The sequence below is a fragment of the Equus caballus genome, chromosome 19 (assembly GCF_041296265.1).
Source record: "Equus caballus isolate H_3958 breed thoroughbred chromosome 19, TB-T2T, whole genome shotgun sequence".
Taxonomy (NCBI): domain Eukaryota; kingdom Metazoa; phylum Chordata; class Mammalia; order Perissodactyla; family Equidae; genus Equus; species Equus caballus.
In genome coordinates this window covers 15,768,190-15,777,405 of record NC_091702.1, presented here as the reverse complement: position 1 = coordinate 15,777,405, position 9,216 = coordinate 15,768,190, and positions in this window count along the sequence as shown.

Sequence of the window (9,216 nt, the reverse complement as noted above, 5' to 3'; positions counted from 1 at the left end):
TTGTTATTAAAGTTTGAATTTTGAAATACTACTTTGATCATATTCTCCTCTATCTTACCAAAGGATACAATAAAGTACTTACGAGAGTTTAATTGATGGTAAATTTAGCCCAGTAAGAAATATTTAAGGCAAATACAAACAAAGACATACATTTTTTATAAACTTCAGACATTTATTTATTTTCATTAAACTTACAGATATCCTTATAAAAATCAGAGTCCTTTTTGGGTATCTGGAAGCTTGCCACTGTGGTGTACACCTTAGCTGTCTTAGATGTTTGACCCTGTGTTAAAACTGTATATTCTCATTGGAATTTTATGTTGTCCTTAAAATATACTTGTTTGAACTCTAATTCTACTAGAGAAAAGATGATCCTAAACTGTACATTTACATTTCTTAATGCATTTAGAGTATAATTCAAGTATTTTAGAAGTTGCTGTGCAAAAGAACAGAAGAATTTCAAACTGTTGTCAAAGCAAATAAATGGCATGCACTCTGGTATGTCTTAGAAGATGCAACATGAGAACATCTTGCTAGTCAATAGAATCAGGAATGTAGAGATGAGAGTCTTCAAACATAAGGTAGGCCTATATAAAATTAAAATCTAAAAGGATGATATTTTAGGACTATTTAATATATTAGGATGTTAAAGTAAAAATTCATAAATATAGATATGTGTACCAATATCCCACATACTTTTCGTATTATTTCCATTAATAAAAATGCTAAGATGATATAATTATATAGTAGTACATAAGTTAGTATACAACTTTAAAAACTATGAACATGAAACATGAATTACGTTTCATATCTTGACCCACTGTAAAAGTTAGTAAACATTTCAACCTGAATTTTCCCAAATAATCAGCTGTGTAAAAACATGATGTAATGAGAGCAGATAGGATAATAATTAATAACTACCAGGAAAACCTTTCCTATGCCTTAAAAATGCTCATAAACTGTTTTATTAGAGTTTTATACAGTGCTGATATCTAAGACATATAGAAAGCCTTTTGCATTGCCTATTAAAATGTACTTTTTAAATTGTTTGTATTTCTGAAATTGCTGTATGATCAGATTTGTTTCCAATAGTTGAGGATCTCCTATCATTGCAGTAGGTAGATTCTGCTCTCAGTCAATATTATTTCATTATGGATTATGTTCTTATCTTAAAAGATTTAAGTGTCAAACACAAATGAAGAATATAAAAAACAAAACTTAACAATATGAATCCTTGTTAAATGATTACTATAGGGAATTACTTTTCCTCTGTCTCCTGCTGTCATCAGGTGAAGTGATGGCTGAATAGGAATAGACTACAGCTTGTAATCTCATCCTTCCATCCAAGTTTCTCCACTAAAGTTCCTATAGTTTAGTGGAAAGCTAAGTCTAAAGAGGATCCCACAGATAACTAGAGATAATAGGTCTCACTGGTAAATGCCATTCTCCCTATGAAAACAGGACTCAGGATATTGGAACTCCTTTTTGTCCTAATAGTAAGATGGGTAGTCTGTGATAATATAACTAAATAATCCTTGAAGGTTTTTTAAGTAGTTTCAGTTGTTCACTGCACTCTAGAATGTAGGATGAGGTTAAACTTTAGAAGGATGCCTTCATGATCCAGCTGTTGCTTCATAAGAAAGGGGAGAATGATGCTCCATATTCAGAACATGGAACCTCTGCTAATGACCATCCTGTTGGAGACATTGACTTCTTTTGGGAAAGTGCTGAAATCATCACATAGAAAACCCACTAGTACAATGCTTAAAAGAGATCTTGTCAGATCTGGCTGAGAATCCCTGTTCAGCCATTAATACCTACATAATCTTCGACAGGTTGTTTTAATCTTTCTGAGCTGTTTAAACACTCTAAGTTACACGGTCAGATTTACATTATTAAAAGATCTCTCAAGTAGCTGTGAAGAACGGACTGAAGGGGACTAGGATGGTGGCTAAGAAAACAGTTTGGGTTTGCTTTTTTTTAAATTTTGTTTGCAATAATTTTAGATGTAGAGAAAAGTTGCAAAGACAGTAAAGAGAGTTCCCTGTATATCCTTCAATCAGGCTACACTAATGTTAACATTTGACATAATGATGGTGCATTTGTCAAAACTAAGAAATTAATGTTGGTACAACACTATTAGCTAAACTACAGATTTTATTTATATTTCAACAGTTTTTTCACTATTGTTCACTTCTGTTCCAGGATCCAACTCAGGATATCACTTTGCGTTTAATAGTGTTTCTTTTATATTTTACTTTTTTCCATATTTAAGCTTTTAGATACTGGTGGTCTGGACTAGTTAGTAGCAGTGAAGATAGAAGGAAGTAGAAATGAAACATATGTTGAAGCAAGGAGCAGCGGACTAGGTTGCTCAATGGATATGAGTCATGAAGCAAAGGAAAAAATCAAGGATGATTTGAAGTTTGTAGTTTGAAGAACTGAGTGGATGGTTGGTGACTTTTATTGAGACAGGATGACTGGAGGGTAAGACAAGAACATGTTTAGAAAGAAAATGATGAATTTCATTTTAGGCTTGTTAAGATGTGAGTATTAGCAATGACACATGTAAAACATTTAGATCAATGCCACATAGTAAGTGTTCAATAAATCATGGCCACTATGTAATGTTCCTCCTCATTGTTATTATTATGATCATCATCATCAGGAAGGAATTTCAATACTGCTTCAGGTTGAAAGGAAACTTTCTATGAAAGTGCCAGTGACAGAGGCATTCCTGATTTGGTTCCACACTTTTCTCTGTGGAGTGTTTCCAGAAATCTATCCCTTGGGAGTGTAAGCTGGAAATGCCAAGCCTTGTTTGAGGCTGCAGAAGGATATGTGTATAACATTCCTATTCTTCTCTATCCTGAATTGGGGTCCTAACTAGCGATCCTATAATACAGGGGCTCCTCTACAAGATGCAAAGTTGAGAGGGTACTGTACAACTTGGATAAAGCCATGGGGGTATAAAAGGTCATAAAATGTCAAGAAATTGAAAGAGGTTTGGTGAGTTTGAGGGAATGGCTGAAAGATGACATGAGTAAGGCAAATTGGGGCCACCCTGAGAAGGGCTTAAATGCATATTCTGGAGTTTGGAATTTATCCCAATAGAGGTGAGATTATATAATTTTGTAATTTCAAGATCCTTATCAGTGGGAAAACTATACCAATGTATAACAGAATTCTAATGTCAAAAATCCTTATAAGCAACATGATTTCCCATGAGTATTCCATTCTTAACCATAGTGCTCTTCAGAGTAGTAAGAATGGGTATCTTAAGGATGAGAATGGTGAATTTAGCAAAAGGAGTCACTTTTGCTTTTGATAGAAATATTTAGTAGATTCCTATGCTGGAAAAGGCCCAGGAATGCTGTAAAGGTTCAATTATGATGCTCCTTACCTCTATCCATCGTAAATCATTCCCTTCAAGTCAGAGAGAGTAAGAAGACTAAGTGCCAAAAATGAGGGATTGGCTTTAATTTCCTGTGCAGGATGGTAAAATATTTTAGATCCTGCTATAAGTTTCATCCAGAGTTAAACAACAGGAGTTAATTCTGGCTGAACCAAAAAAGTGCAGCATCTGCAGGTTAAGAAAGAACAGTATCTATTCATGACACTATGGGGATACTTTCTTTGGGTTGCACATAGCCAAATGGCCCAGATTTTGCCAATCACCTGATTTTACAAGTGGCAGCACATATGTGGCCTCCATGCCAATGATAAGCTATTCTGATTTGAATTGTATAGCTCATATTTAATCTTGCAGTGGGTTCATGTTGCACGTGCCTTGAACATCAAGGAGAGACAAAGGGGCAGCTTCAATATGCTGTGAATGTAAAAACAGAAAATGAGTGGTATACATACTAAAATATTAAAAATTAAGAGTTATTCTACCGTTCATTAGATGGAAGGTGGGTGCATGTATGTTAGTAGAAGGAAAACAAATGAGCAAGGATTCTTTCATACCTATAATCTTTTATACTCTATTGGCATTTTCCCCCTGCTTGCTTTATTGGGTATTATACACATTAAAGACTGTCTCACTGTGTTGACATAAGTCGTAAGACTCAGATTCTTCAATGTAAATGGTAGAGAAAGTACTCCAGCTACTTCACTTACCCTTCTATTTATGATCTTATATTTACTCTCTTCCTGGGGCCTTTGTATATTTTTTATGTATTAGATCGGCTTATATTTTATTCTCTGAGCACATGTACACGCTAAGCAGCAGAGAAGAAAAAATAAAGTTTAAAGCATTCAAAAACAAGGGGATGTTATTAAGCAAATGAATGTTTTCATTCAGGACTAGCACGGTAGAATCCAGGGCACGAATCCCATTAGTAGATTTTGTCCTTTAACTCCAGCCACTGGGGATAGATGAAACGCCAGTAAGGATTGACTTCACACAGGTGTATGAAGGATAAGAGTGTGGATGTTTAAAAACATCCTGACTTCTCTCTCATCCACAGGGTTATTTAATCCTGCTGGTGTTATCTGAAATAATGGTCTCAACTCTGCTCTGCATTTCCCATGCAGACCCCGTCACCACAGTGCTGAGTGGAGAATCTACTGTTTTCATAATTTAAATACTGTTAGAATAGACATAGAAGAAGACCCTTCAATAATGAATGTGTCATTTAATATATCTTTGAAAATTCTCTGGATAAGCTTCTATAGGCTTCTTCCTCAAAGTAAGAGATGTAATTTTTAAAGGCTTAATTTTGAATGCCTTTAACATTGCTGTCTGTGATCCTGCTGCCTGATTTTTCTCAGTTACACTAGTCCTTTTTCTGCACCAGTAATTTTTCCCCAATTTTTATATTTTATTGGCTTTTTGTTTGGGAGGAAGATTGGCCCTGAACTAACATCTGTTGCCAATCTTCATTTATCCACTTGAGGAAGATTGTCGCTGAGCTAACATCTGTACCAATCTTTATCTATTTTATGTGGGATGCTGCCACAGTGTGGCTTGATGAGCCAGCCTAGGTCTGAGCCTGGGATCCAAACCTGTGAACCTCGGGCCACTGAAGCAGAGTGCACGAACTTAACCACTGTACCACAGGGCCAGCCCCGTATCTTTTCTTGTTTTAAGTGAAGAATTTAATTCTATCACTTTAAATTTTAAAGTGCTATAAAACAGGCAACAAAGGGGCAGGAATGTTATAAATAAAATGTTGAAACATGATGCTTCTTAAATGATGTTTAAAATGTGACTTTAAGGTGTGTTCTGGGAATGATGCGAAGTCATTTACCAAGAAGTTGGTGAGGTATTGACAGTAATATATAGAACTATATTTTGCATAGAATTATTGAACATCTGCTGCTCCAAGGCAAGCCTTTGTGAATGCAGAACTATATGATCTCAAGAAAATGACAGACTAGTTTTGGGAGATGTGTCTTTCACATGCAAACTTATTTTAAGACGTTAAAAACTATTTGTGGAGACGGAACACACAATAGGAATTAAGGAGTTAAACTACTATTCGACAGAAAATGATGGTATCTAATCTGATGTCCTCAACACGCAGGTCGCGCCTGAGCAAGGATCTTTCGAAATGTTGAAGAACACAGCCGTCAAAGCTCCCTGTTCACAGCTCATTTCTGTTTCTCTATTAGCTCAGATCAACTATTAAGTGTGTAGAATAGCAAAGTCTGGAAATTATGAAGGAAAAGATGAACCACGATTCTACACTTAAAAGTCCTTAGCTGCAGAATCACTTAATGACACAGTTATAATTACTCAAACTACTGCATTTTTTAAAAAAGAGTTCTGGATTCGGAAAAATGCTGACTTGTTCAAACAACCACATCTGAAATCATTAAGCACTCCTTTTGCAAGAAAAAAGAATCTCGTATCATCATGGTTTAAAATATTCATTTAAGCATATTTTATGGAAATAAACCGCAGCTCCTTGAATTGGTTTGTACTGCCATCTTTATCTCTGGACTGATCCATAATCATTGTTTCCATGCAGCCTTCAATGGACGGTAGGAAAGGACCCACTTACACCATGACGAGAGAACGGCTGAGGTTAGAGTGGCTGCAGCGTTGGGGATCAGGTTTTTCCAGAATCTTCCAGGTTGCTATCACTGCTCTCACCACTCTGCACACATTCTACTAACTTATATAAATAATTATGGATTTCTGCAGTAAATCTATAGGAGTTAGTAATATTCTACTCCTTTGAACTTAGAAAGAGGCTTTAAAAATCATAAGCATGATACAATCAGCTCATAATGAAAAACATTAGCCATCTGCAGAATAGCTCATGCAGTTATTTCTGTGGAAGAGTTTCTTTTTTTTTCTTTCAGGTGAAGATTAGCCCTAAGCTAAGATCTGTTGCCAATCCTCCATCTCTTTTCTTCCTCCCCCCAACACCACCTCAAATCCCTAGTACATAGTTGTGTATAGTTATAAGTTCTTCTGGTTCTCCTATGTGAGCCTCTGCCACAGCATGGCTACTGACAGACAACTGGTGTGGTTCTGTGCCTGGGAACCAAACTCAGGCCACCAAAGTGGAGCAGCTGAACGTTAACTGCTAGGCCATCAGGCTGGCTCTAAGAGTTTCTTATATAATCACATTTGGTCAGAATGATTTAGGTGCAGTCTCAGGAATCCATGACAGGAACAAGATAGCTCCCTGATTTTATATCCCAAATATTTTTGGAATTATTTCTCTCCATCTCTCAGAACTCATTCTTTAAGCTGTCGTAATTTATTCCTGAACTACAGCAACACCTAATTATTCTAACCATAGTCACTCTTGACTGTATTCCCATAAACACCTTTTCAATAGCAGCTAAATTGGTAATTTTAAAATGCAATTCTACTCAGTTTATTCCTTGCTTAAAATCCCTTCAATAATTCTCCATGGTCCTTCTTAGAAAGTCCAAAATCTGTAATATATTCAGGGATGCCCTGACTGGTCTCCACCTCCCAAATCCTCATCTCTACACCCTCATCATTAATCGCTCTTCCCCTCATTGACTAAACTCCAGCTACATCCACTTTCTATTAATTATTTAAAATATCCAAGTTATTTCCCACCTGAGGATCTTGTTCCATGTCCCGACTGCTTAAAAGTCTCTTCCTCTACTTCTTTGATGGGTCCATCCTATTAACCCTCTAAGTCTTAGATTAAAAATCACTTCTGCAAGGAAGTCTTCCCTGACTGCCCCCAGAAACCTGGGTCCTCTATTTTGCAGTCTCATAACATCACTCAGTTCTTCAGAATGATAAAGAAGCTATTTGTGTGATTAGCAATTTATATGATTACCTCTTTAATAACTGACTCCATTACTAAAGTATAAGTTCAGTGAGGACAGACACCATGTCTGCCTTGTTAATGTGATGTTTTCACGGATTTACTCAGTGCTGTGCACGTGGTCTGTGCGCAATAAATATTGTTTAATGAATTAATCAATGAATAAATGAAAACTAAAACCTAATTAAGTTAGAGGAAGAACTATTAAAACCAAGGACTGACCAAAGGAAGTCAGTGAGCAAGAACCTGTCATTACTTCTCCAACACTCACTCAGGGATGTTGGTGCCTCATGAGGAAACACCAAGGTTAAGTGTCCTGCTATGAATGAAAATAAGTTTCCCATTAAGATTATCCAGCTACTACCCTTGCTTTGATTCTATGCTCACCAAACAATACTCTCTTCTTAATTTTTTATTTGCCTGTTATTTTTTCAGGACAAAAAGTCACTGTGAAACAGATCTAACTATCTTGATCTCTGTGACATAGTTCTCACTGTAAATAAATATGCTGATATTCTGGTTTATACATCAATCCTTTGTTATTTTAGTTAATATGAGTCAGTCTCACAAGTCTAAATACCTCTCCCTTGGTGGACAGAATGGGCAATAGCTCAGAAGACAGGATTTTGAAGACTGTAACCCAGTTAAGGCTGCAGTGAACCTTAAATCAAAGGCATGAGCATAATCTGATATAAGCAGGAATCTAGGTTCTAGCAGGATTAAAAAAATAATAATGTCTAGAAGAGACTTCAAGTATATAGTAGAGAAATTGCTGTCAAATGAAGGATATGGAGCTAGAATTCAACAGCCAAAGTAATGAAAATAGAGGAGGTTGAGTAGAACTGGAGAGTGGTCTGGGAGCTGTCTGCTGCAAGCACTGTTGTTCACAGTGGTGGGTACCAGAAGTAGTACGTCATAGCTGCTGGGTCAGCTGCATTTAAAGTACAACATGCATCAGAGATACTACGGAGTGCACATAAATGCAGCATCACAGTAAGTCTCAAAGCAACGCCAGGTAGCAACTGGTCGACTTCTCTAGGGAGGCAGGAGAATGTGGAGCTCCAGCATGTTGATTAAGAGATGGGCTCTGCAGTTGAAAGTCTGGTCCTGAATCCCAGCACTCCACCTAAGAACTACATGACATTGGGCAAGCGATTTCACATTTTTAAGCATTGGGAATTGATGTATACATTGCTGTTTGTCACAGTCCATGGCACAAAATAATGCTTTGTAACTGTAATGACAGTGCCCTAAATATAACAACCTACTATGTTCCAAGCACTGCAATGAGCACTCACAGGAGAAGGTGAGGCAGGGGTGAAGGAGGAGAAATGTGGAGACAAATGAGGATGAATTCCTATCATAGAGGTGTTTATGATTTAATATGTAAGATTTTCTGATTAAAAATTCAAGAGCCTATCCCGTCACTGTTTGCCCAGGCAGATGGGCTTAGTTATACAAGAAGGAAAAAAGATGAAGCACAGAGATTAAGTTGCTAGAACATGGGTAATTTATTTAACCATTTAAAAATTTATTTTGGTAAAATGGAATTAATAAAACTTACTAGAGGACAATTAGCAAGTGATTTAGGGACATGAAAAGTAAAATTACTGTTTAACCAAAGATATTATTTCATATTAAAATGAAGTCTTGATGCAAAAACTCACATCAAATAAAAGTGATCTGTAGTTTTGGACGTACTAATGTGTGTAATTGTGCAATAACTGAATGATGCTCACCTCCTTTGAAAGATTCTGAGTAATATTAACGGAACATTTATGTAATGGAGAAGTTTAAGATTTCAAAAATAGAAACTGCATCAGAGGAAGGAGAAGGAACATTGTGACGGGAATAAGGACAGTTCAGATCATGTACACTCTTGTACATTTATTCTAGGCAGGTGGCTGGCCGTTTGGGACAAACTATAACAGTAGCTATATTGAAATAG